The sequence below is a fragment of the Lithobates pipiens genome, unplaced genomic scaffold, assembly GCF_037356315.1.
Source record: "Lithobates pipiens isolate NorthernLeopardFrog02 unplaced genomic scaffold, aLitPip1_a1.2 Scaffold_3, whole genome shotgun sequence".
Taxonomy (NCBI): Eukaryota; Metazoa; Chordata; class Amphibia; order Anura; family Ranidae; genus Lithobates; species Lithobates pipiens.
This window is the reverse complement of record NW_027507790.1, coordinates 165,749,415-165,775,493: the sequence shown is the minus strand read 5'-3', so window position 1 is coordinate 165,775,493 and position 26,079 is coordinate 165,749,415. Positions and strand designations below refer to the sequence as shown.

The 26,079-nt window shown below is 42.2% G+C and overlaps 1 protein-coding gene across 1 annotated transcript in view; it reads left to right on the top strand.

The window, feature by feature from the left end:
- Positions 1 to 26,079, top strand: part of LOC143940744 (V-type proton ATPase subunit S1-like protein) — a 97,242-nt gene that overhangs the window by 28,119 nt on the left and 43,044 nt on the right. The window lies entirely within an intron of this gene.

Genomic DNA, 26,079 nt, shown 5'->3' with positions numbered 1-26,079 from the left:
CCCGCTGTCTCAATTCAATTCCCGTGTCTCTTCTGGTGAATACTCCACACGTGTCACCAAAGAAAAACAAACTCGTGCCACCACCACCATAAAGAATGGCCACTGACCAGACTTTACCATATAATGGGCCTTCGGTTCATTCAACGGATAACCAATCCTCAATCATCTCTCCTGTTAGCAATTCCTCAATTTCCGTAAGATCATACAAAGGCAAATGAAACCGACATAGTGTAAAACCGTTTCACTTTTAATTAAGAAAATCTTTTAAAATTTGCACTCACATTTCAGTGTGTCTATATGCCGACACCAAGCTTATCCAGCCATAGAAACAGCATGAAATTGGGAAAGCCAAAGATCTTCCGCAGGTGGTACTCTCCTCCCTTCACTCGGCCAACCTGTTTCTGGCTATTCCTTTCAGGAATAAATGTCTCCCACAGCTTCTACGCGTTTCGCAGTATTACGTTGTCAGGGAGCTTCCTGACGATGCAATACTGAAAAACGCGTAGAAGCTGTGGGAGACATTTATTCCTGAAAGGAATAGCCAGAAACAGGTTGGCCGAGTGAAGGGAGGAGAGTACCACCTGCGGAAGATCTTTGGCTTGCCCAATTTCATGCTGTTTCTATGGCTGGATAAGCTTGGTGTCGGCATATAGACACACTGAAATGTGAGTGCAAATTTTAAAAGATTTTCTTAATTAAAAGTAAAATGGTTTTACACTATGTCGGTTTCATTTGCCTTTGTATGATCTTACGGAAATTGAGGAATTGCTGACAGGAGAGTTGATTGAGGATTGGTTATCCGTTGAATGAACCGAAGGCCCATTATATGGTAAAGTCTGGTGAGTGGCCATTCTTTATGGTGGTGGTGGCACGAGTTTGTTTTTCTTTGGTGACGTGTGGAGTATTCACCAGAAGAGACAAAGGAATTTAATTGAGACAGCGGGACCTGATTGAAATTATCGTTGCATTACAAAGACTATGATTTAATGTTATTTAATGGTTCACAATATGTAGGATTTTTTTGACTCATTAGGATGTCATTTCATGTGGTGATTTTTCATTGAGAGCACAGAGTGATTATTTATAAGTGAGTAAGCATCAAATTGGCCATATAGGAGGGAATCACACAAGGAGGCGCAAACCTCAAATATTTATTGCATATTGATTTCTAGCCCACAGGGTGGGGAGGTTCATCTGGGTTTGCAGCGCACCTAATAAATAAAACAGGGGGTATAAAAGTTAAAAGCGATAAGTCTGAGCGCCATTACAATTGTAGCAAATTATGATGGAAAATCGTCTGTAAGTAGACTTTTGTTCTAATATCTCTCTTGAAACAGGGGAAGATACCTAATTATTCAGAAGCTGGTGTAAGGAACACTCTCCCCAGTCTCAAAATGCTGGTTCAGATTCAGAGATATCTTCTCTACTTTAGGGTCCATGCACATTAGGCTTTAAAAAATAAAATAAAAACTTCTACAGGTGTTTTTTTTTTTCTGTAAAAGCAGCTCAATGTTATCCTATGTGTCCATGCACATTAGGGCATTTAGAGGCATATTTTAAACTCAATGTTTTTAGAACCAGAAGAAAAAATCCTTCTAGTTTGTGTTTTTGAAAGGAGTTTTTTTGGTAGAAAAAACCTCCAAACGCTCCTAAACGCCTGTACTAAAATGCCCTATATAAAGTTTTTTGCTGCCAAAACTGACTTATTTTTTTTTTTATATACCCAGTGTGCATCGACCCTAAACTGTTACTAAACCCAGGACCCTGCATTCACTATATCTGGTTTCCCACAGTACAAAGAACATAGAAATGCAATTATTTTAGTGAAAATAAACTGAAAAATACCCTTTCTCATCAGTAGTTAGAGCAGTCATGTGATTTATATCAGTGTCTGGTTAAAGTTTGTAGAAGGAGATTTCATTCTCCCCTGATTGTCCTAGGAGGCTGCAGGACCCCTGACCCTCTGTCTGGACTCTGCTGATTGGCCCTGTGTTGATCACATGTACTCTCCCAAGAAAGAAAAACATCTCTATAGCAGTACACACCAAACTGCGCACTTGCAGCTTGCCCCCAAGGCTCTGTTCTATCAGCAGATAGATTGGGGACTGTGGGAGAAGGGGAGGATCAGAGAAGACAGGATCAAACAACCTTTCTACACAATGCCCAGGATTAACCACTTAGGTTCCACAGTGAGTATAACAAGCATGCTTTATACCCACTGATTTTACTGTTGTGGGTTTAGTAACACTTTAAAATGTCAGCTTCCTTCTCTTTATATTTGTTATCTAACTCACCACTGTGCATTATGCTCATCTCTGCTTTTTCCATTAGTCATAACAAGCTTATAACTCTGGTTATAACATGCTTAGATATTACTCTAAATCCGAAAACAAAACATTGTTGAGACTAATGTGTGCTCATTCCCCCATTTATGATGCGTTCCTCTAACTTACATATGTCAGAGCACTACTTGTGAGCAAAATTATAAATGCAACACTTTTGTGTTTGCCCCTATTTATCATGAGCACTTCTCTTTTGCCAAGATAATCCACACACCTCACAGGTGTGGCATATCAAGATGCTGATTAGGCAGCATGATTATTGCGCAGGTGTGTCTTAGGCTGGCCACAATAAAGGGCCTCTCTAAAATGTGCAGTTTTATCACACAGCACAATGCCACAGATGTCGCAAGTTATGAGGGAGCATGCAATTGGCATGCTGACTGCAGGAAAGGGATGTCCACCTGAGCTGTTGCCCTTGAATTGATTATTATTTCTCTACCATAAGCCATCTCCAAAGGTGTTTCAGAGAATTTGGCAGTACATCCAACCGGCCTCACAACCGCAGACCACGTGTAACCCCACCAGCCCAGGACTTCCACATCCAGCATCTTCACCTCCAAGATCATCTGAGACCAACCACCCGGAACAGCTACTGCAACAATTGGTTTGCATAACCAAAGAATTTCTGCACAAACTGGCAGAAACTGTCTCAGGGAAGCTCATCTGCATGCTGTTCGTCCTCATCGGGGTCTCGACCTGACTGCAGTTCTTCGTCGTAACCAACTTGAGTGGGCAAATGCTCACATTTGATGGCAACTGGCACTTTGGAGAGGTGTTCTCTTCACGGATGAATCCCGGTTTTCACTGTCAAGGGCAGATGGCAGACAGCGTGTATGGCGTTGTGTGGGTGAGCGGTTTGCTGATGTCAATGCTGTGGATTGAGTGGCCCATGGTGGTGGTGGGGTTATGGTATGGGCAGGCGTATGCTCTGGACAATGAACACAGGTGCATTTTATTTCTGCCATTTTGAATGCACAGAGATTCCGTGACAGGATCCTGAGGCCCATTGTTGTGCCATTCATCCATGACCATCACCTCATGTTGCAGCATGATAATAAACGGCCCCATGTTGCAAGGATTTGTACAAAATTCCTGGAAGCTGAAAACATCCCAGTTCATGCTTGGCCAACATACTCACCGGACATGTTACCCATTGAGCATGTTTGGAATGCTCTGGATCGGCATATACAACAACGTGTTCCAGTTCCTGCCAATATCCAGCAACTTCGCACAGCCATTGAAGAGGAATGGACCAACACTTCACAGACCACAATCAACAACCTGATCAACTCTATGTGAAAGAGATGTGCTGCACTGCATGAGGCAAATTGTGGTCACACTAGATACTGACTGGTTTTCGGAACCCCCCGACCCCTCAACACAGTAAAACTGCACGTTTTAGGCTGCTTTCACACTGGGGCGGGAGCAGCGTCGGCGGTAAAGCGCCGCTAAAACCGTTTACCGTCGTTTTAGCGGCGGTGTGCGGGCGCTAGCGGGGTGGTTTTAACCCCCGATAGCGGCCGAAAAGGGGTTAAACCCGCCCGCAAAGCGCCGCTGCAGCGGCGCTTTGCCGGCGGTATTGCCGCGGTGTCCCTTTGATTTCAATGGGTAGGAGCGGTATAGGAGCGGTGAATACACCGCTCCTTCACCGCTGCAAAGATGCGGCTAGCAGGACTTTTTTCACCGTCCTGCCAGCGCATCGCTCCAGTGTGAAAGCCCTCCGGCTTTCACACTGGAGTTAAAGGGGCCGGTTTTTTCAGGCGTTACACAGGCGCTATTTTTAGCGCTGTAACGCCTGAATACCGCCCCAGTGTGAAAGCAGCCTTAGGCCGCGTACACACGCGGGGACTGTTCGCTCAACTTTGTCTGCTGAACAGTGTTTCGGCGGACAGTCCGCTCGTGTGTGGGCTTTCAGCGGACAGTTTCAGCGCACAGTCTGCTGAACAAAGTTTTTCGGAAATTCCGAAAAACTGTCCGCTGAAACTTTGTTTCAGCGAACAGTCCCCTCGTGTGTAGGCTTGTTCATCAAACTAAGTTCCGCGCATGCTCAGAAAGGATTTACACGCCGAAGTTTGCATTGCAGTGTATAGGACGTCGTATTTTTCGTCCCGTCGTACGTGCCGTTCACGTCATCGCGCACGGTTTCAGCGGACTGTTCGTTCGTCGTGTGTGGGCAAGTCCGTCCATGCTAATTTTGAGCGGACTGTCCGCTGAAACTGTTTGACGGACAAAGTTGAGCGAACAGTCCCCGCGTGTGTACGCGGCCTTAGAGTGGCCTTTTATTGAGGCCAGCCTAAGGCACACCTCTGCAAAAATCATGCTGTCTAATCAGCATCTTGATATGCCACACTTGTGATATGCCACACCTGCAAAGGAGAAGTGCTCACTAGCATAGACTTAGATTTGTGAACAATATTTGAGAGAAATAGGCCTTTTGTGTACGTAGAAAAAGTCATAGATCTTTAAGCTCAGCTCATGATAAATAGGGGCAAACACAAAAGTGTTGCGTTTATAATTTTGCTCAGTGTATAAGGATCACAAAATTTATCAAAGGTAAACTTTATTCCAAAATGCACAAAAAACTAAATGTGAATTTTGGAATAAAGTTTACCTTTGATAAATAGTGTGGTATCTCTGCCATCCTTATATATAACTTTCCTTTGAGTGGTCTTTCCCACAAGTAGTGCTTAGCTAGTACTACAACCTTATTGAAGAGGAGTCACTTTACCTGGAAGGAAAGCAAACTACAGAAACATAAGCCAGAGAGTATTTAACAACTTCAATACAACACTCCCTTCCTGCCCAGGCCAACTTTCAGCGCTGTCACATTTTGAAGGATAATTGTGCGTTTGTTCAGTGCTGTACCCAAATGAATTTTTTTGAGACAGATCAGATAGAGCTTTCTTTTCATGGTATTTAATCACCACTGGGTGAAAATTTTGAAAAAAAAGTATTTTTTAGTTTCTGTTAGACAATTTTGTAAATCAGTGACTGTTCCTCCTTCACCGATATGCGCTGATGAGGCTGCACTGATGGGCACCGATGAGACGGCACTGAACGGCACTGATGAGGTAGCACTGATGAGGAGGCACTAATATGCAGCAATGATGGGCATTGATAGGTGACACTGATATGCAGCACTGATAGACAGCACTGATGGGTACTGATAGATGGCACTGATAGGCGGAACGGATAGGTGGCACTGATGGGCAGTTACTGATGGACACTGAAAGGCAGCACTGAGTGTCATCACTAATGGGTACTGATTGATATCACTGATGGACACTGACTGACATCACTTCTTGGCACTGTTGCGTCTGCACTGATAATCAGTGCCCTGATTATCTGTGCAGATCTCCCCTGTGAGGAAATGCCACTGTTCGGCTCTCCTCTCCTCACATTCTGTCAGTGTGAGCAGAGGAATTCTGATAACAGGCATTTCCTTGTTTACATGTGATCAGCTGTGATTGGACACAGCTGATCACATGGTTAAAGAGCCTTGTCATCGGATCTTTACTGAGATCGGGGGGTGCGGCATGTCCCAGGGAAACAGCACGCAATATGACGACGTCCAAGAATGAGAGAGCCACCCTGCGCCAATCATTTTACTATATGGCAGGTGAAAGGTGGTTAAAAACAGGATTGGGTAGGTAAAGAGTGTTTATCTTGAAAATATTGATGCCATTGTGCTTAACTGATGAGCCTCGTACACACGATCCGATTGTTGGCAGTCTGTCTGTTGACAGACCTTTGTCCTCAAATCAGACCGTTAGTACGCTTCTTCAGACAATTGTTGTCCAACTTTCGGCCAACAAATGTTGGATGGCAGGCTAGTAAATTTTTGGCGGACAACGATCTGTTGTCTGATTTTCGTATCATCTGCACACAAGTCCATCACACAAAAGTCAAAAGTACAAACACACATGATCGGAAGCAAGAAACAAGCCAGAAGTGGTCGTTCTTGTAAACTAGCGTTCATAATAGAGAATTAACATTCGTGACGTGACAAATTATGAAATGTTGAAATGCAGCGCACATTCTCTTCTTTAATGGGATAAAAGAGCTGCTTTGCTGGTGATACTGATAGAGTTATGCCAAACATATTTTAAAAGGCATTTGTTTTCTGGTGATATCAAGAATAATTATTATGCTTGTTGTTTTATTTTTTGGGCAAGTTACCACAACACCATTATCCCTGAGTTTTTAAGATCAAAGATTCAACTATGTTGGTGTCCCTTATTTTACATTGTATTTTTTAAAATGTAACTGCCTACTTCCAAACTGTCATTTTAAGTAAAACACATAGTCAAGTATGGTTCTACACAATTTTTTTATTGTGCATAAATTTAATTAAAAAATGCTATCTGTTATCCAAATACAAAGAAGTTAACCAAAAAGTGCATTCTATGCATACAAAAATATAGAAAATATAACAATAAAATCATTATAACAAAAAAAAAAAGAAAAAATAGGAAATTATTAAGTGGTGAAGAGGTGAAAATCCCCAGTCTAGCAGGCTTGCTGGGGGTCTTGTGGCTGGTATTGCCACTGACCAACATGCTGCTGTGGTGGGTGGGGTGGCTGTGTTGTGTGGGGTGGCTGTGGAGGTGGTGGATGTGGGGCCACAAAATCACACAGGTGTTGGTCTCCCTTAACTTATTGGCCGTCACCACGGCAAATCCCTCAGCCTCATCTGGGTCTGTCCGGAGGGCAGTAGTGGCCTGGCTGAGCAAGGCAGATGTGGCCTGCTCTAGATTCCTGCTCTTCCTGGCCCTTTTAGCAGAAGGGCATAGGGGAGGGATCTGCGACTCCATCTGACTGCTGACCGCTGGCTCCTCCAGACTGACACTTGTCTGTGTATGAAAATGGGACATAATTAGACTATTTTTTAGGGTTTGGTCATCAATCACACATAATTTTGATCTCCTCACTGTTGCAAATTGAATGTGGACAAATATAAAGGCCTATCATTCTGACCCCAGCATTTTTAATTCTTCTTCAAATCATTTTTGGTCTCTACTGTCTATTTAAATGGAAACCACTTTGTTAAGGCAGACATATTTTAACAATAACATCTAGTTATAATCATTGTATTTTTAGATACAAATATGTTCAACAATGCTATACCTGGGTCAAGTTGGGCTCCTCCACATCTTCTTCCTGTGCAGCAGGACCTGGATGGACCTCAGGAGCTGTGGCCTCAGCAGATGTTGAAAGGAGTGTAGACAGTGATGGCCTGGATTCTGTCTGGTCAGTCAAAAACCACAGGCTGTTGTAATACCACAGCCTGGGGACATATATGTAATCTGCTGCTGCTCCAGATCTCTCTGAGTCCATGACCTTGTTGAGCTCCCTTTTAAAAGTACTCCTCAGGTTTGATATTTTTGTCTTGACATAGTTGATGTCTGCCCTGGGGTACACTGGTTTCATCAACTCAAGCAGTTTCTACAAAGCTGCCTTCCTCAATATTTTATTGGAGTAGTAGTCGCTACTCTTGACCTTCCAGAGACAGGTCAGCTCCCGGTACAGGTCAATGAATTGGGGTAGAAAATCAGGCGCAGTAAATTTATCCGTCATGATAAATGATATGATGCCTGCAAGACATAACGCAAGACAAACCATAATGTCTGGCTTAACTCATAAGCTGGTCCCAATATAGGCCTTAATCTAAGAAGTATATGCGGCTAACCACCTATTTCCAAATTTCCAATTGTACCTTTGTTTTATGGCTCCTTTCTTGCGTTAGCGATTGTTCATCCTCCACTCCAAGATCATACCTACGGCTGTTCCATTGACCGTGAGTTCTGGCTTTATATATACTGCGCATGTGTGAAACTCCACTCTCAGTACGTCATGCCGCTGGGGTATGACCATCTCTCTTCCGCATGCGACACACATGGTGGAACAATCAGGAGGTACAACATGGCGGATTTTGCAGATTCATGGCAGCACCACAGTGGTGGAGCTCATAGGAGGCAGCAACCCCCATGAGCAAAGATGAGATGGTGGAGATGGTGCCCATCCTAGAGAAGCACAATTACAACTGCAAGCTGCGCAATTATAAAAGGCCCAACAGCTGAAAGGACATCATTTTGGAGAAGGTCATTGCCGTTTTGTAGAGTGAATTTTTGGTGGAATGATCAAAAGGCCAAAATCCAAAAAAGATGGTCTGATCTCAAACTCCACAAACAAGTCCAGATGCAGTACATACATCCGATCATAAAAAAAAGTAAGCAATATTTGGATCTAACCAATATGTATATGTGTAAATTAGCTGTCTGTATATGTTCTTTCTCCAAGAAGCGCTAGAGATTTCTATATAAGGTTTTCTAAAATCTTTGTATGACTTGGTATTCTAAAGATGAAGGTAAATATAAAGCAGATATGAAGGTTCTTATTTGGTCATGCTTTTGGACATTTCTTTATTTTTGGAACTCATTTTTTTCTCTTCTTTCAACAGGGAGGCACCAAATAAGGAGGCTCCAGCCAAGACACCACAAGGGATGAAGTGAGGCTTCCCTTGCTTGGGCCCCAACAGGGGAGACAACAAGGCCATCTTCCCCCAAAAAACTTAAATGACGACTTTAAACACGCTCATTTAGCCACTGACAGGGGTGTTTCTAGGTGGGCCAAAGGCTATGGGCTTAGGGCAGAACTTAAGGGGTAAAGAACACTTTCTGGTTTCTGCCTGGCTCATCAGTGCCCAATAATGCAGCCTTGCCAGTGTAGACATGGGTAGAGGAGAGGCCCCCGAGGCTCCCAGTCACACAGAGTCATGCCTGCTAGGATGATCATCATAAATCCCCTATCCCATAGGAGACAAGAGGCGTGAGGGGCAACTGCTGGACTTTAAATGTTGGCACTTGTCCAGTGTTTGCCCTCTGTAAAATGACATCACCTTCCCTTTTCTATGCATTTTTCACGGAAAAACAACCAGATTGCAGCATGGTGGACTCCACTAGTCAGGAACAAACATCGACATCAGACCAAGTGCAAGGTTGGTCAACCAATGTAGCAAAATGGATGCTAGAAACAGATGGGACTTGAGGTGACTTAATGAATTGTGTATTGTTAATTTTGAGAGGAAAGTGAGTGTGGTGAGCTCACCCAGGATGTTTGTTTGGAGCCATGGGATCTGACTCCTGGACCCAGCACAGACCTTGCCATTGTGGACATCAAGTCCCCTGACACTAGTCACACTGAGGGCCAAAGCGACCCAGAAGTGGAAGAAAGTATTCAGAAGCCTCTTGTTTGTACAAGTAAGTATTCTTGGAATCTGGCTTCAAATGTGTATACATGTGGAGTGTTTAGATGTTGAAACAAAACACCCACTCCACACATTAGCAAAGTATGTAGTGCATTAAGATTAGCATGGTGAAGAAAGGAGCTGGCAGTGTTGCTAGGTACCCGAGTTTTGGAGACCCAGGCACCAGGGTCAACATTACAGAGTAGTTGCAATGTATACATTCCTAGTAGTGTAGGTGTCTGAAGGGCAAGTAGGTTACAAGCAGATATAGACTGGGTACTGGGTAAGTATTTCCTGAATTTGTCTAGTATCATGACCATAACTCACTATGTAGGGCCTCAGTCACTTGACCATCATTCCCTTAATACTCTTTACTCTTCTTACTAGGTTATGATCTTGCACTATGCACTATTGGCAAAATGAGTGCACATATGTTGCATTGTTTGAAGGATCTGGAGCAAATCAAGGAGGCTGCCACTGCTTTACAGCGAAGAATCAGAGACTTTGTGGGCATGCTTGCCAAATTTTAATTTCCTCTTGCCTGTTCTGAAGTTTTTTGTTCCGCTTGTTGTCTCCTGTTTACCCTTTTGATATTCACCATGTTTTTGGGACTTTGAAATGTGAAAGTTTGGGAACACTCCTCTACCACCAGGTCATGTTTTCTGTATTTTCCTCAGTCTAAAAACGATTGTGCGAATTACTAACAGTGAACATGACAACATCGCCTGTGCCAAATTCTACAAGTATAGAAAACATGACCTGGGTTTGCATTTAAAGAACAAGAGTTGGGAAACACTGCCCTAACTAATGTAAATTGTAATGTTTCTGTGTTTTTAATAATATATTGTACAAATTGTGCCCTAACATTCTTATTTCCCTCATGATCCCATGCCTAAAATGTGTGTATTTCCATACATCTAGTTTGCAAGAAGTCTCAAAACACACAGTGTGTCAACTTGTGCTATCTACCTTCACTGGGCATCAATGTATGTTTTGGGGGTGCAACCCCTTCTTCATAATTAAGTAGCTCAGAGGAAGTGGTTGCACCCCTGAAACACGTCCATTGATATCCTATGATGGGAAATAGAACATGTTAACACACTGTGTGTTTTGTGGGTTTAGAAAAAAAGATGTTGGTAACTACACACATTTGTGGCATGGGATCATAAGGGAAATTGAAATATTATGCTTCTACGGGTATGTGGCTTAAATTTTTGGCTTTTAGAGGAGTGAGATCACCCCATACGAGGAAGGCAACATCCACACAGTCTTGGGATACTAATGTCTCATTTGGCCTTTACTTTACCAAAATCAAACTTTGTAAGTTCCTGAGTTTTGAATGTGTATCTAATGTTTTAGAACATGCCTGTTTAGCCCCAGAAAATGAGAAATAATGCAAAAAATACATGTTATACACCAAGATGTTGGTTTATTTTAAAAACTTAAAATGCACATGTGAATGTGCTTTGAGTAAAATGTTTTTTAATAAAATATGTGTGGCTTATTGCTTCAATGCTCCAGTGTATTTATTAAGTTGTTGTTGTTGTTACAGTGACAATGTGCTCTTAAATGTGCCCAACTCCTGCAATTGTTAGTCCTCAAAAAAATTATAAGAGTTGGAAAGGCATAATGTTTTTGAACTTCATGCATTAGATCCATTAAGAACAAAAACATTGTGTGTATAGCAGATCCACAGCACACCATAATAGTTAGCTGAAGAAGATATTGTTATCTCATGTGGCAAATAAGGTACATTTACACTATTGGAGTAAGTGGAAAAAATAATGCCCATTTGTGAACAAATTAGACAGATAAGAAACACAGACAACAGTAGTTCCAATGAAATATGAGTTTATGATCTCAAAATAATCCTAGGCATGATCAGCTACAATTTGCTGCCAAGCCACTGCCCCTCTACCCACAAAATAATTAAGGTATTTCTGCCATAAATCTCTAGTAGTTTGTGAGGGCAATCCAACAGGGGCATTTTCAATAGGCATAAGCTTGCCCACAGACAGCCGAGCTGCAGCCTCTTCAGCTGGGCCTGCCACTGCAGGGTTCATGTCACTTGGCAGTGAGGCAAGGTAGCTTGTAGCTTTCCTACTTAAAACAATTATGTAAAATACAACAGCACGGGACCACATGGTTGATCTTGTAAGGTGCCAGGTTAATCTGAATCAAAAACAGCCTGAAACCACTCGATATGTAATTGAATATTCTCTTCTCTGGGTTTAGGTTCCTCATAGGAAATGGCTTCATCAGATGTTCCCCTATAGCAAAGGCCTCATCTGCAACAAAAACAAAATTGAGGCCCTCAACATTCTCATCAGCAGGTGGCAAGATTAAGGTGCCATTCTGGAGACACTTGTAGAACTCTGTCTACATAATCACTCCTCCATTACAATTGCGGCTGTTCTTCACAACATCCAGATACAAAAACACATAGTTGGCAGACACTACAGCTAGCATGACTATGCTGCAAAAGCCCTTATAATTAAAATAATATGAGCCAGAGTTGGGTGGTGGGACAATCCGGACATTCTTGCCATCAATAGCACCACCACAGTTGGGAAAATCCCTCTGATGGTGGAACTGGGGATTAAAAAAATAAAAAATAAATGACTACTTCTGCACATAACATTGCAAGCAGATTTGACACAAACATGCTTAGCCAACATAAGGATAAAACTTAAATGAGTGTTTAAAGACAAAAGTGTAAGGTCAACTTATCTGATTCATCACCCCCCTCTGGTGGCCCATTAGCAAAATTTTAGGGTGGGGGAGGGGGGAGGTAATGGGTAGATGTTTTGGACAGGTAACCCTCTCCACTTCCATGAGAACTGTTTGCATAAATAATCTGTGATACTTTGGCCAGCCCCTCCTTACTTACACTATTGGCAGCCCAGTGGACAGGTAAGAAGTGTCATAATCTAAAAACCTGGATACACACTGTCCAAATTGCAGCAAATTTTGACATTCTGAAAAAACCTATCAATGTAATAGGAGTCAAAAACTTTCTATGTTACAATTTGTAGGTAATCAGGCAGGCCCTTGTTTGGTGAATTTATACAGAAATATGAACACAAAAGAGGGATAGTGTGTATGGGTTTTGCAAAATCAGCAGATAGATTATTTGTACCTGTTGACTTAGCATTTTTGGGGGGATGAAGGGTTCCAAATGAGTTTGGGCCCAGAAAAAATGGTCTCTTGCACCCTGCTTGAATTTGTGGACAACAATAACATTTGTACACATTTTAGTTTTTTTTTAGGGTAAGCCCCAAAATGTAGCTGACAAAAAGCATTGTTAAGTTACTAGGCTAGGTGTGTATGGGCCCAGGATAGCATGCTGGGGAGGTTAGTTATGGAAAATATGCATGTAGGCCAAAAAACAGCAGGAAACGCTTACAGCATGCACGAGGACAAAGCGGACATTCACAGCATATTACAATATTGATAAATATGTAATCAACAAATTAATATAATACATTAGCAAAAATTAATATATAGAATGTGATCTTAAAGGTAAATGCTTACCCTAATATAGTTCTTCTGCAGGACTTGAATAATGGCTGAGCAGGTCTCTGGAATAATGAGTCCCAGAGCCTGGGGGAGATCCCAATGGTAAATTTGAGGTCCTGGAGACTTCTCCCCATCTCCAAGTACCGCAAGGTGGCTATGAGCCTTTGCTCTGGAGTGATGGCAAGCCCCATGCATGCATCATGCTTCTTAATATAGGGGGGTCACCAATGCTAAGAGTTGGTGAAAGCAGGGGTCCATCATCCGGAGATGATTCCAAAAATCATCCGGATTATCCTCCTGGAGCTTCCGCAGCAATGGCACATGACATAATTGGTCACGATTAAACAACCAATTTTTAGTCCAAGTACTCCTCCTGTTCCTGGACTGGACTTGGGTCAAAGCAATAACTCCAAGCCCAATAATAGCACATTCTCTTCGATTACGCAACATGGCTGGTTGAGGAACAGCTGTTCAAAAACGAACTGAAAAGTGCGAATCAACATTCACCAAACACCTACTAACACGAAATTAGCAGAAGGAGCCCAAATGGTGGCACTTGAGAAATTAACTTCCTCTTTATAGTATCGTCTAGTACATCACTACGTTCGTGTTTTTTGGTCGACAATTGTGTACCGTTAGTATGCAAGACAAGTTCCTGGCACACGTCCTTTGGACAGAAATCAAACACTCAGTTGGCCAACAATCAGATCGTGTGTACGAGGCTTTAGTGTGAGTTTTGGGTACAGGAACAGTTGGATTGGCATGTTCCAGTTGTGCTGTGTGCATATTTTAGTAAATCAGATAGAAATCTGCCGTGGTCACTATGCTTTAGAATTATTGCTTGTTTTTAGTTTTTTTATGTTTTAAAGCTTGCTTGGTTCTTTTCATCAGGGAAATGTAGGAATATTTTTTTATGTATTGGGTTCATTCCTGTGCACTGAAATGTTTTAATTAGACATTACTATGAAAGAACTAGTGGCTAGTATGTTCTAGTAGATAAGGCACCTCATCCCAGTAGTTGAGTATGATGGAGAGCAAGGGAAAAGGGGATTATTATGGTGCTAACGACAACTAAACCCAATAGATATTTAGAAAAATAGTAAACGTTATTACAAGGAATAAAACCAATAATACAAAATGTTAAACAACAATGTGGAAAAGGAGCACTATACAAATATTCTGTTGACCAAAAGAGATGATGGTAAGTTGTAACAGAAGGTAAATTCTTCCCTACTAGTTTCGCCAAAACATTGGCTTCATCAGGGGAATATAACAGAAAACAAATGTGACTCCTGGCAGCCCCACGGGGCAAGATCAATGCAGTCCAGCGTCAAAGAGCAACAGCCTCAAACCACCAAGTAGTTGGCTGCAGAGGGCCTATAAAGGAAGCCTCATATAAACAAGAACATGAAAATTGAGTATAAAGTAGAAAGGGATGCTGATGATGTCAATTTATGCAGTTAAACCATCTAACGTGGATATATTAATTCGTTGACCGATGATTGGCCAGGAATGAATACACTCCAGGGCATCAATATGCTCTGAACGATGATATGTGTCAGAGAACAGCAGTATTGGAACACAAAGCCACACAAAGAGGCCAAAGATGTCCATGCAATCAATATGCATAGACCTTGCATAAGGCTATGCAGCACAGCAGTGCCCCAATAAGATGTTGACTTAAACCGTTTAGCCAATGTGCATGAGATCCTGGCATTTTTATGGAAGGCACAGGAGCACCATCTAGCCCCACTAGTCAGGTAGCCAGTACAACTCTATAAAAGAAAGTGACATCTGCTGTTGCTGGACGGTGCACTGAGTGGTACTAACATTTGGGGCTGAAAACAAAACAATGGCCTGAGTGCAGACTTCTTGCGTTTCAGGCAGATCACTTCTGAAAATCTGTAATTATATGGTGCAAACCACTACTCTTTAGACAGTTCTCAGACCTGGTGACTTGGCCCCTGTAGTAATATGCATTGCATGGTGGGGGCAGCAGGAGCTGGTATGAATGCTTTATATCTTAAAGTGGAGTTCCAAAAGTGGAAACTCAGCTTATCAGCCCCCCCTCCGGTGCCATATTTGGCACCTTTTGAGGGGAGGGGGGAGTGGGTACCTGTTTTTGACGGGTACCTGTTTTTGACAGGTACCTGTTTCCATTTCCAAGAGACCACACAGTGGCACGATCACTTTGAAGTTTGCCCCCCTCCTTCCACTGGGTCATTCAGAAAGCGCAGCGCTCATGTGCAGTAGGGAACTGGCTGTGAAGCGGAAAGACTTCACTGCCGGGTTTCCTCACTACGAATGGCAGCGGGAGCACCTGAGAGCCGATGGAAACATTGGCTGAGGTGCCGACAGCGCTGGATTCCAGGACAGGTAAGTGTCCTAATATTAAAAGCCAGCAGCTATAGTATGTGTAGCTGCTGACTTAAATTTTTTTGCTGGGGGGCCGGAACTCCCCTTTAAAATAACAGCTTTCATGTGTGACAACAGTGCAAATTGGGACCATAGGAAAGGAGCAATACAATTTTTTAAACTTAATTTATAATGTTAGGTTTGCATTACAGGGAATCTGTCACTAATATGAAGGTGCTTGTGTATGCAAAAATCCACTTATTATATCCAGCAACATAACATTACCTACTGTCAGGCCACAAAAGATTTCCCTCTTGCTGTGAAAATATAAAATATAAAAAGTTAAACTCATTTTCACATTGTTTTAATTACCTCTATAATATTGTGTTATGCATCATATGTGATTAGTTGCTTAAACCGTGTATATTAATTGCACTAACAATAAAAATGTTTATAAAATCAGAATTTAAATGTGAACTAACAAAGCAATCATTTTGTAGGGTCACTTCTTCTGTTGGGGCTAGTTCAGATGAAGATATCATCCTTACACAAGAGAATGAAGCATTAATCATGACAATATCTCAAGTCCAGCAATAGTGGTTAAAAAAGCCAAAGAAAAAGGAAACAGAAGAAAAGGAAAGCGTCCATATAGATTTAAAAGACTTGTTAATCAAAATTTGTGCGAAAAGTCCTCCCCCTATTCAAGATGAAGAACAAATGTTTTTCAATTCCTTACTTCCTAATCTGAAGGCTGTCCGTCTACCCATTCTACAGAAATAAACTGAAGATTGATATTCTTAATTGCTTTGAGAAATATATCAATTTACAACCATTTAGTAATCTTCAATCCTCAAGTCAAACCCCTCCTTGAACACTGGTCTAGGCTTGTGATAGTAATCACATTATGATTACATGTCAGATTCCAAGCTGTAAATTATTCCACAGGCCACAGCTTATACCATTTGTCTTCCCCCGTCTGCCACCCACAGGAACTCCAGCAGTGTCAGCTTATAAATAAACTTTTTTTCAGAAATGTTTTTGGTCTTTATCTTTTCTAATACATGTTAAAAAGAAAAAAAAAAACACATTACCAGTTATCCGATTTAGTATGCTTATTTTAGTAATATTAATGTGATTATTGTCATTGTATAAAAGGCCGTTCTGTTTTGCATTTTTTGGTTCTGAGGTTTAGGAAGAGGTTAGAGAAGCAAGTATTTATGAGTAACTTGTACTGACACACAAATGAGAAACCAGTGTTTTCACTGGAGATCCACTGTAAGGAGACATGGAATACCTTCAATTTAATTTTCAGGGCCTCTGATGTCATGAAGACAAGTGCAGAGCTTATAGACCTACATTGCTGGGTGCCAAGGATCAGTTCAGTACTGGAGTGTAGGGGAGCGAGGTGAGTTCCAGGGAAAAGAAAATTTTCTTCCTGGAGTTGAGCTTCAAAATGAGTATGGGCTTGGCACATGTAGGTGCAAAACAACAGCTTAATTTCAAAGCTCCCTTCCCCAGCATCATGTACTCAACTGCTCTTTACCCCAACCACATTGCTCTACTCAGTTTCCAGAACTGCTAGAAGCAGCGATGTGTGGGCCCGCGTATGCTTTGTGGCTTTCACAGTTGACGCTTACATAGGACTAAGGCTTGCCATACATTATACAATTTTCTTATTCAATTTCCTTTAGATTTACCAAAACCATATAATATGAGGTCAAACCTAAATACTTTCAATTTATATGCAATCAGGCAGGCCCTTGCGTTACATAATTGAAGGTAAATATAAAGGAAATTGAATAAGAAAATTGTATAATGTATGGCTAGCTTTAGGACTCATCCCATACCCACACGTGACAGCATTGGAATACTCAGAGTTCACTATGCAAGCCGTAGCTCACCCATTCATAAAATTCAAGCCATGGTGACTTTGACAGGTCAGGACTTTTTTTTTTCTCAGAACTTTCACTCAGTTCTGTTGTGATACACTTATTTAAGAGATCCAAAGCTGAGAGAAATCAGAGCACATTTGTGAAGGCTCATGTTGAAGGCTATTTTACTGCATTTGAAACGCAAATTTATTTGAGAAGTACTTATGGCAGTTCGGAGGCTGCATTTATCCTGCTTTTTTTGGTGTTTTTTTTGACACGGTGGGGTTGATTTACTAATACTGGAGAGTGCAAAAATTAGTGCAGCTGTGCATAGTAGCCAATCAGCTTCTATATTTGGCTTGTTCAATTAAGCTCTGACAACAAAACTTGGAAGCTGTTTGGTTTCTATGCAAAGCTGCACCAGATTTTGCACTCTCCAGTATTACTAAATCAACCCCACTATGTCCTTTTGAGATGTGTTTGAACTGCAGGCAATACAGGCCAAATGAAGCCTCTGTCAAACACTGACTTTGAAAAGAACACCCATTAACATAAGCCCTAAGGCTCATAACTATGCTTTATAAATGTTCCTGTTTGCAATTTTTTTTCTTACGGAGATTTTTACATGTTATATGCCTGCTGTGCAATACCGATGCATCTCAAAAAATTTGAATGTCATCAAAAAATGTATTTATGTCAGTAACTCAATTCAAAAAGTGAAATTTTGTATAGATTCATTACACACAGAGTGATATATTTCAAGCATTTCTTTCTTTTCATTTTTATGATTATAGCTTACAGCTAGTGAAAACCCCAAATTCTGTATCTCAGAAAATTAGAATGATACATAAGGCCAATAAAAAAAAGGATTTTTAATACATAAATGTTGGCTTACTAAAAAGTATATGTACAGTACATTATGCACTCAATACTCCGTCAGGGCTCCTTTTCCATTAGTTACTGCATCAATGTGGCGTGGCATGGAGGTGATCAGCCGGTGACACTGCTATGGTGTTATGGAAGCCCAGGTTGCTTTAATAGCAGCCTTCAGCTTGTCTGCATTGTTGGGTCTGGTGTCTCTCATCTTCCTCTTGACAATACCCCACAGATTCTCTATGGGTTTATGTCAGGCAAGTTTGCTGACCAATCAAGCACAGTGATACCATGATCATTAAAACAGGTATTGGTACGTGTGGCAGTTTGGGCAGCTGCCAACTCCTGCTGGAAAATGAATGCAACATCTACGTAAAGCTGGTCAGCAGAAGGAAGCATGAAGTGCTGACTGTGCTGACTGTGGAAACTTCACACTGCATCTCATGTAACTTGGATTCTGTGCCTCTGCACTCTTCCTCCAGACTCTGGAAATCCTTGGTTTCCAAATGAAATACAAAATTTACTTTCATCCGAAAGAGGACTTTGGACCACTGAGCAACAGTGCAGTCCTTTTTCTCCTTAGCCCAGGTAAGACGCTTCTGATGTTGTCTCTGGTTCAGGAGTGGCTTGACACAAGGAATGCAACAGTTGTAGCCCATGACCTGGATACATCTGTGTGTGGTGGCTCTTGAAGCACTGACACCAACCGTATTTAATGCCTTGTGAATCTCTACCAAATTTTTGAATGGTCTTTGCTTCACAATCCTCTAAAGGCTGCGGTTATCCTTGTTGCTTGTGAACCTTTTTCTAACACACTTTTTCCTTCCACTCCATTTCCCATTAATATGCTTGGATACGGCACTCTGTGAATAGTCAGTTTCTTTAGCATTAAACTTGTGACTTACCCTCCTTGTGGAGGGTGTCAATGACTACTTAGACACCTGTCTTCTAGACAATGGTCAAGTCAGCAGTCTTCCCAATGATTGTGTAACCTACTGAACCAAACTGAGAGGAAACATTTACAGGTGTTTTAAATTAATTAGCTGATTAGAGTGTGACACCATGAGTCTACAATATTAAACTTTTTCACAATATTCACATTTTCTGACATACTGAATTTTGGGTTTTCACTAGCTGTAAGCCATAATCATCATATTTAAAATAAAGAAATGCTTGAAATATATCACTCCGTGTGTAATGAATCTATATAATATGAGTTTCAATTTTTTAACTGAATTACTGAAGTAAATTAACTTTTTGATGACATTCAAATTTTTTGAGATGCACCTGTATATGTATGATTATTTTATAGACTGATAAGTAAATCCCCCCCCCCCCCCCCCATTATTTGTTGGACCGGATTCTCTCTCTGGCATCTACTTTTATATTGTTGAACGAATGTTAGGAGGAAAGGAGCTATAGCATTAGAATATACAGTATGTAAGCTTATAGAAGATCCATCTTTGTTGTAACACATGCGTATATTTCTAATTTAGCTAATTTAAAAGTAAGCTATTTATTAAATCTGCACTCTGAAGTCATTTCCTGTCATGTGAGCTGCATTTGGTTGTGGAATGCTGCTGTCAAGCTGTTTGAAAACCCTAACAATGGACATTTCCTATTTGATCCCTTTTGGTCTGTGGTATACAATACAGTAAAACCATTTTGTTATATCTGTACATTTTGTGGATGATAACTTCCTCTGCACTCTGCCTCTGCTGTGCTGCACTTGTTTTAGTTAGCATTGTTCTCAGCTATCACCGTGGGCTACAAAATACCTCCCCATTTATCTTATGTAGAAGGAGGAGTTTCTGTAGTCCTGCCCTGGGGTGATAGCTCCTTAGATACATTACAATGAGGGAGCATTTTTACCCTCAACACAGTGTTAGAGGCAGGATCAATCAGACTGTGTGCACAGCTGTCAAGCTGGGTCCAGAGACTTGTGCCCGTGCAGCCACTGGGTCCCAATAGACATGATTGGGACTGCCTGCACGCGGATGCACGGAACACCTTTGCACGGGTGTACAGATAGGTATGCCTATGTGAATGAGGCCATAGAGAAATTATAATGACTCATCTACCTTCCCTCTGAACTTTATATTTTTAATATGAGACAAGTGTATTCTTATTTGAATTTTGGTGTCTTTGTGTATTTCTTCCAGATGTGTGCAGCATTCCAGTCTAAGTCGTTTCCTCTCTGCGGCTACATATTTAATATAATCAGATTATTTTTATATTGAGACTTAAAGGGCAATTGCAACATTGTTTTAAAATTATTATTATTGTAATGAGCTTAGGATACTTATTAAATCATCAATAAAACACTATATTACCAAAAGTATTGGGACACCTGCCTTTACACGCACATGAACTTTAATGGCATCCCAGTCTTAAGCCCCATACACACTATTAGATTTTCTGCAGATTTTTGTCTTCAGATTTACCAAAACCATATAATATGAGGTCAAACCCTAAGGGCACTTTCACACGGAGGCGAGGGGGTGTCGGCGGTAAAGCGCCGCTAGTTTTATCTTTACCGTAGTTTTAGAGATGCTTTTCAGGCGCTAGCAGCTGAATAAAGGGTTAAAAGAGCCCGCAAAGCGCTACTGCCACAGGTGCTTGGGCGGCAGTGCCCATTGATTTCAATGGGCAGGGGTACTTTTGGAGCAGTGTAGATGCACCTCACAGATGCAGCTTGCAGGTCTTTTTTTAACATCCCGCAAGTGCACCACTCCAGTGTGAAAACCATCAGGCTTTCACACTGGAGTGTCAGGAGAGACACTTTACAAGCACTTTGCAGGCACTATTTTTAGCACTATAGAGTCTGTAAAGAGCCTCAGTGTGAAAGTGGCTATAGTGTGTATGGGGATACACACTATTAGTTTTTCTGCAGATTTTGGTCTTCAGATTTACCAAAACCATATAATATCAGGTCAAACCTTACGAGTTTTCAATTTGTATGCAATCAAACAGACTCTTGCACTACAAGGGTTTGGTAAATCTGAAGACAAAAATCTGAAGAAAATCTAATAGTGTGTATGGGGTCTTAGTCCATAGGGTTCAATATTGAGTTGGCCCACCCTTTGCCGCTATAACAGCTTCAACTCTTCTGGGAAGGCTTTCCACAAGGTTTAGGATTGTGTGTATTGGGATGTTTGACCATTCTTCCAGAAGTGAGGTCAGGCACTGATGTTGGACGAGAAGGCCTGGCTTGCAGTCTCTGCTCTAATTCATCCCAAAGGTGTATCGGGTTGAGGTCTGGCCAGTCAAGTTCCTTCACCCAAAACTCGCTCATCCATGTCCTCCACAAAGTTGTACTGAAGTTGATCAACAGAGAGAGAAACATTCTAAAAGTGGCACATCATGCGCCAAATCGAAGTACAATTTCTGGACAGGTATATGAATTTGGTGCATGCTTCGCCACTTTTAGAATGCCTGAGATACACTTTGGCAAAAATCTGTCTGTGCCCGTCTTGATAAACTGCAGGGAATGTGTTTGTTGTTTCAGCAGTTTGCTTTAGGAGGGAAAATAGATTTATGTTGAAGAGATGTCATATTTGTAAGGCTGAGTAATACATTTTGCATGTTTTCTCAGTTTATGTTACTGCTGGTGTTTTATAAATTTTTTCAACTGCGAAAAGTCCACTAAAGCGGAGATCCACCCTAAAGTGGACCTTCCGCTCATCGGAACCCTCCCCCCCTCAGGTGCCACAATCGGCACCTTTCGGGGGGAGGGGGGTGCAGTTACCTGGATAATCCAGGTAACTGCACCCACTTCCGGGACAGCTCTCTGCGGAAAGGGGCTTAACTTACGCCCCTTTCCGCAAGTGCCCGCCCCTTCCCGCAAGTGCCCCGCTGCCTGCTGGGAAACACACAGCTCCCAGAGGCAGCGGGGAGCGTCCTTATTGCGCAGCGCAATTCGCGCATGCGCAGTAGGGAACCGGGAAATGAAGCCGAAAGGCTCCATTTCCTGATTCCCATACCCAAGATGGCGGCGGCAGGACCCGACAGACGACCTAGCGATCGGCTTCGGGTGCCGACATCGCGGGCGCGCTGGACAGGTAAGTGTCACTATTTAAAAGTCAGCAGCTGCAGTATTTGTAGCTGCTGGCTTTTAAAAAAAAAATAAAACGCGGAGTCCCGGTGGAATCCCGCTTAAGAACAACACATTCTCGTGTCATAACAATGTTGCAATTAAAGATGTAATACGGGGGGGGGGGATTTACTAAAACTGACAGAATCAGGTGCAGCTGTCCATAGTAACCAATCAGCTTCTAACCTCAACTTGTTCAATTAAGCTTTGACAATAAGCCTTGGTTCATATTGATGCAATTTTACATGTCAAATCGCATGCCAAACCGGCAATTGCCTGCAATGACAGCATCCGTAATCAAAGCTGTATTTGCAGTGCAACATCGATTCCCAAAAGTAGTTTCTGTACTACTTTTGCCGATTTTGGGGTGCTATTTCCATTGCCATCTGTGCAGATGTCTTTGAAATCGCAGGACTGACACGCGGGTATGAAATTATGCAAGCTTGCGCAATTTAATTTCCACAGTCATTGTGAACCTAGGCTCAGGCGCCTTTCATACAGGCTTTCCAATCAGGTCCGCCTGTCTGTTTTTCAGGCGGACCTGATCGGATGCTCTATTTAATCCTATGGTGCGGTGACATATCCGCTGACACCTGCTGCTATCCGATCCTGTTCGTGAAATCCAGATATGGAGACCATATTTTCCATCCATCTGGCAGATTGAATGGGATCGGATGAAAACGGGCAGGCGGTCCATTTTCAATCAATCTCCCCATAGAGGAGAGCGAGGCTCTGACAGGTCTGTTTAAGTGCAGTGAACGGAGACGGACCTGTCATCTGTCTGCTCAGCAGGGATCAGTGCAACGATCCCCCACTGAGCAAAGCAGAGGCCACCGGGCAAACTGCCGTGTGAAAGGACCCTAAAACCTGGAAGCTGATTGGTTACTATGCACAGCTGCACCAGATTCTGTGTGCCCCAGTTTTAGTAAGGCTACTTTCACAATGGAAGAGCCCAGCGTCACACCACTAGTCTTAGTGGCACCTTACCGTCATTTTATCAGCGTTTTCGACTGCTAGCAGGGTACTTTTAACCCCCACTAGCGGCCACAGAAAGGGTTAAAAGTGCCCATGTTGCAAGGGTAGGGGCAGTTTAGGAGTGCTGTGTACATCGCTCCCAAACTGCCCCAAAGATGCTGCTTGCAGGACTTTTTCTAAAGTCCCGCAAGTTCACCGCCCCAGTGTGAAAGCACTCAGCTTTCACACTGGGGAAGCATGGGGGGCGTTTTTCAGGCACTATTTTGAGTGCTAAAACGCCTGAAAAAGCACTTCAGTGTGAAAGTAACCTCCCCTCATGTGTTGAAAATGGCCCATCCTTTCTGTTCAGAATACTATTTCATAGTCTGTCTGTTTTTTTAAGAACTATACATTTACAATCCTGTTACTAGTCCAGAATTTAGAAACTTTACCAAATTTACAAAGCTTGTTCACAGTTGGTGTCTGCTTCCATGCTAGTTGTTGAGAATATTGGTGTCAGTACTGGGCTCATCTCAGACAGTGGGGTCGATTTACTAAAAGTTGCAGAGTGCACAATCTGGTACAGCTGTGCATGGTAGCCAATCAGTTTCTAACTTCAGCTTGTATAATTAAGATTTGATTAAAAAAAAAAAAAAACTGGAAGCTGATTGCTCTCTATGCAGAGCTGCACCAGATTTTGCACTCGCAACTTTTAGTAAAGCAACCCCAATGCCCTTACTTTAGGAGGTTTTCAGCATCATCAAGTAATCAATTAAAGGAGTGCTATCCCAATTAAAGGTAAATAAGCACACAAGTAAAAAAATCTATGGTACACCACAATGGTGTGCTACAGCCAAAAGCGCTATTTGTCAGAAAAAAAAGAAAGGTGCACAACTGGTGGCCCGCAGAGCCCCCCAATGTGGCTCGTGACCCCCTGCTCTGGGATCGCTAACCCCCATCCCAGAGCACCAGAGTGAATGGAGCTGGTAGCGGGGGAAGCCAGCGGCTGTGGAGGGAGCAGGAGGGATAAGCCAATGCTTCCTCTATCACTCTGAGCCTGGGACGTTGTTAGCAGAAGCTGAAAGATAAAAGGTCAGTATATTAAACATCACAGTTTAACAATGGGCATATATATGTATTAAACATCAAAGTTTTGCAATGGGCAAATATTAGTATAGCATGAGGTACGTGTAAACAGTATCAGTATGAAAGCAGCCTTATAGGGGGTTCAGGACAGTTAGGGCTTACTTATATTTGCGGTTTGGAGGGAGGTAAAACCCCATAGTTGAGATGTGTTTTTCCCACCCCACCCCTCCAACCACTGGCATAGTGCCAGAGGTCACAATGGTGACCCGCCCCATGCTCCAGTTTTACACTTCGACAGGAGGGCGGTGGAGGCTGATCCTTTCCATTTTCCGCTTGCAACAGCTAAAATCCGACTTCTCTCCCTCTCTCTCCTGCTGGCATACAGCAGCTGCAGGAGCAAAATGTTTATTATGCTATACAAAATTTAAAATTCCGAACCATTTTAATTCATTATGGCCTGTGACTGATTACCAAATTACTTAAGTGGCCTTCTCTCTTCAAAAGGTTGAGCACTCCTGGTGTACACATCGTTAGCCGATTCCAAAAGGTTTGGTAAACCATTAGGTGATATGTAGGTGTGATAGAGTTAATGTTGAGCTGATGCTGCTCCCTTTACCTAAATATTGCAAGATTTTACATATGTTTCTTTGGGGATGACAACTCTTTCCAGACCTCATTGTAAGTCTCAGCTTTCTACGGGCCTTTATCATAGGTGTGCGAAGCTTATTTGATTAGGGTGTGCACCCCAAAGCGTAAACACATATGCGTGTGTGTGTGTGTGTGTGTGTGTGTGTATATATATATATATATATATATATATATATATATATATATATATATATATATATATATATATATATATATATACACACACAGACGCACACACTATTATAAATAAATGGAAACGTATTAAAACATGGATGGTGTCAGTAGACCAGTGGAGATGTCAGTAGAGCAGAGGTTGGTGTTAGTGGGGCCGTGGATGGTGTCAGTCAGTAGGGCAGAGGACGGGTTTAGAAGTGCAGTGGATGGTGTCAGTAGGGCAGTGTACAGTGTCAGCAGTTTTTTATTTTATCATTTTTTTTTTTACAATTTTAGTTCTTAATTATTTTTCACAATATTATTTTACAATTGTTTTAGGAACCCCGCTGGGGGGCTTTGGTGAAATAACAGGGGTCTAAATAGATCCCTGATGTCTCACTTTTGAGACAGAGAAAGGGACTAAGGACAGAGATTCCCCAGTCCCATTCTCTTCAGCCTCAACTGCACCAGCTCCTTCCTGAAACATCCCCCGCAGCAGCTGGCAGAAGAGGAGGGATGCCGACATTGCTGTGGCACAGGGGGGACGGGAGACTGAGGGGGGGCAGGTATCAGGGGGAATCTGCACCACGCAGTATAATTAGGATGTGCCCAGGCCCACCCAGCACACCCTATGTGCATGCCTATGGCCAGGGCCGTCTTTAATATTGATTGGACCCTGGGCAAAACTTTTCTTGGGGGCCCCTTCCCCATGCAGTTTCGCTCTCAACCTGCTCTGAGACATACAATAAATAGCAGCTAGACTCAAAATCAGTTTACTGAATCAGATCAGGCAGCTATTGCGATTGGTTGCCAGAGGTTTCAGTGTATCATTACAGATCACTGACTGGTTGCTAGAGGTTACAGAACACATTACAGCTCACTGGTTAGTTGCTAGACGTTACAGCACATGATTTCTGATTGTTGATTGGTTGCTAGAGA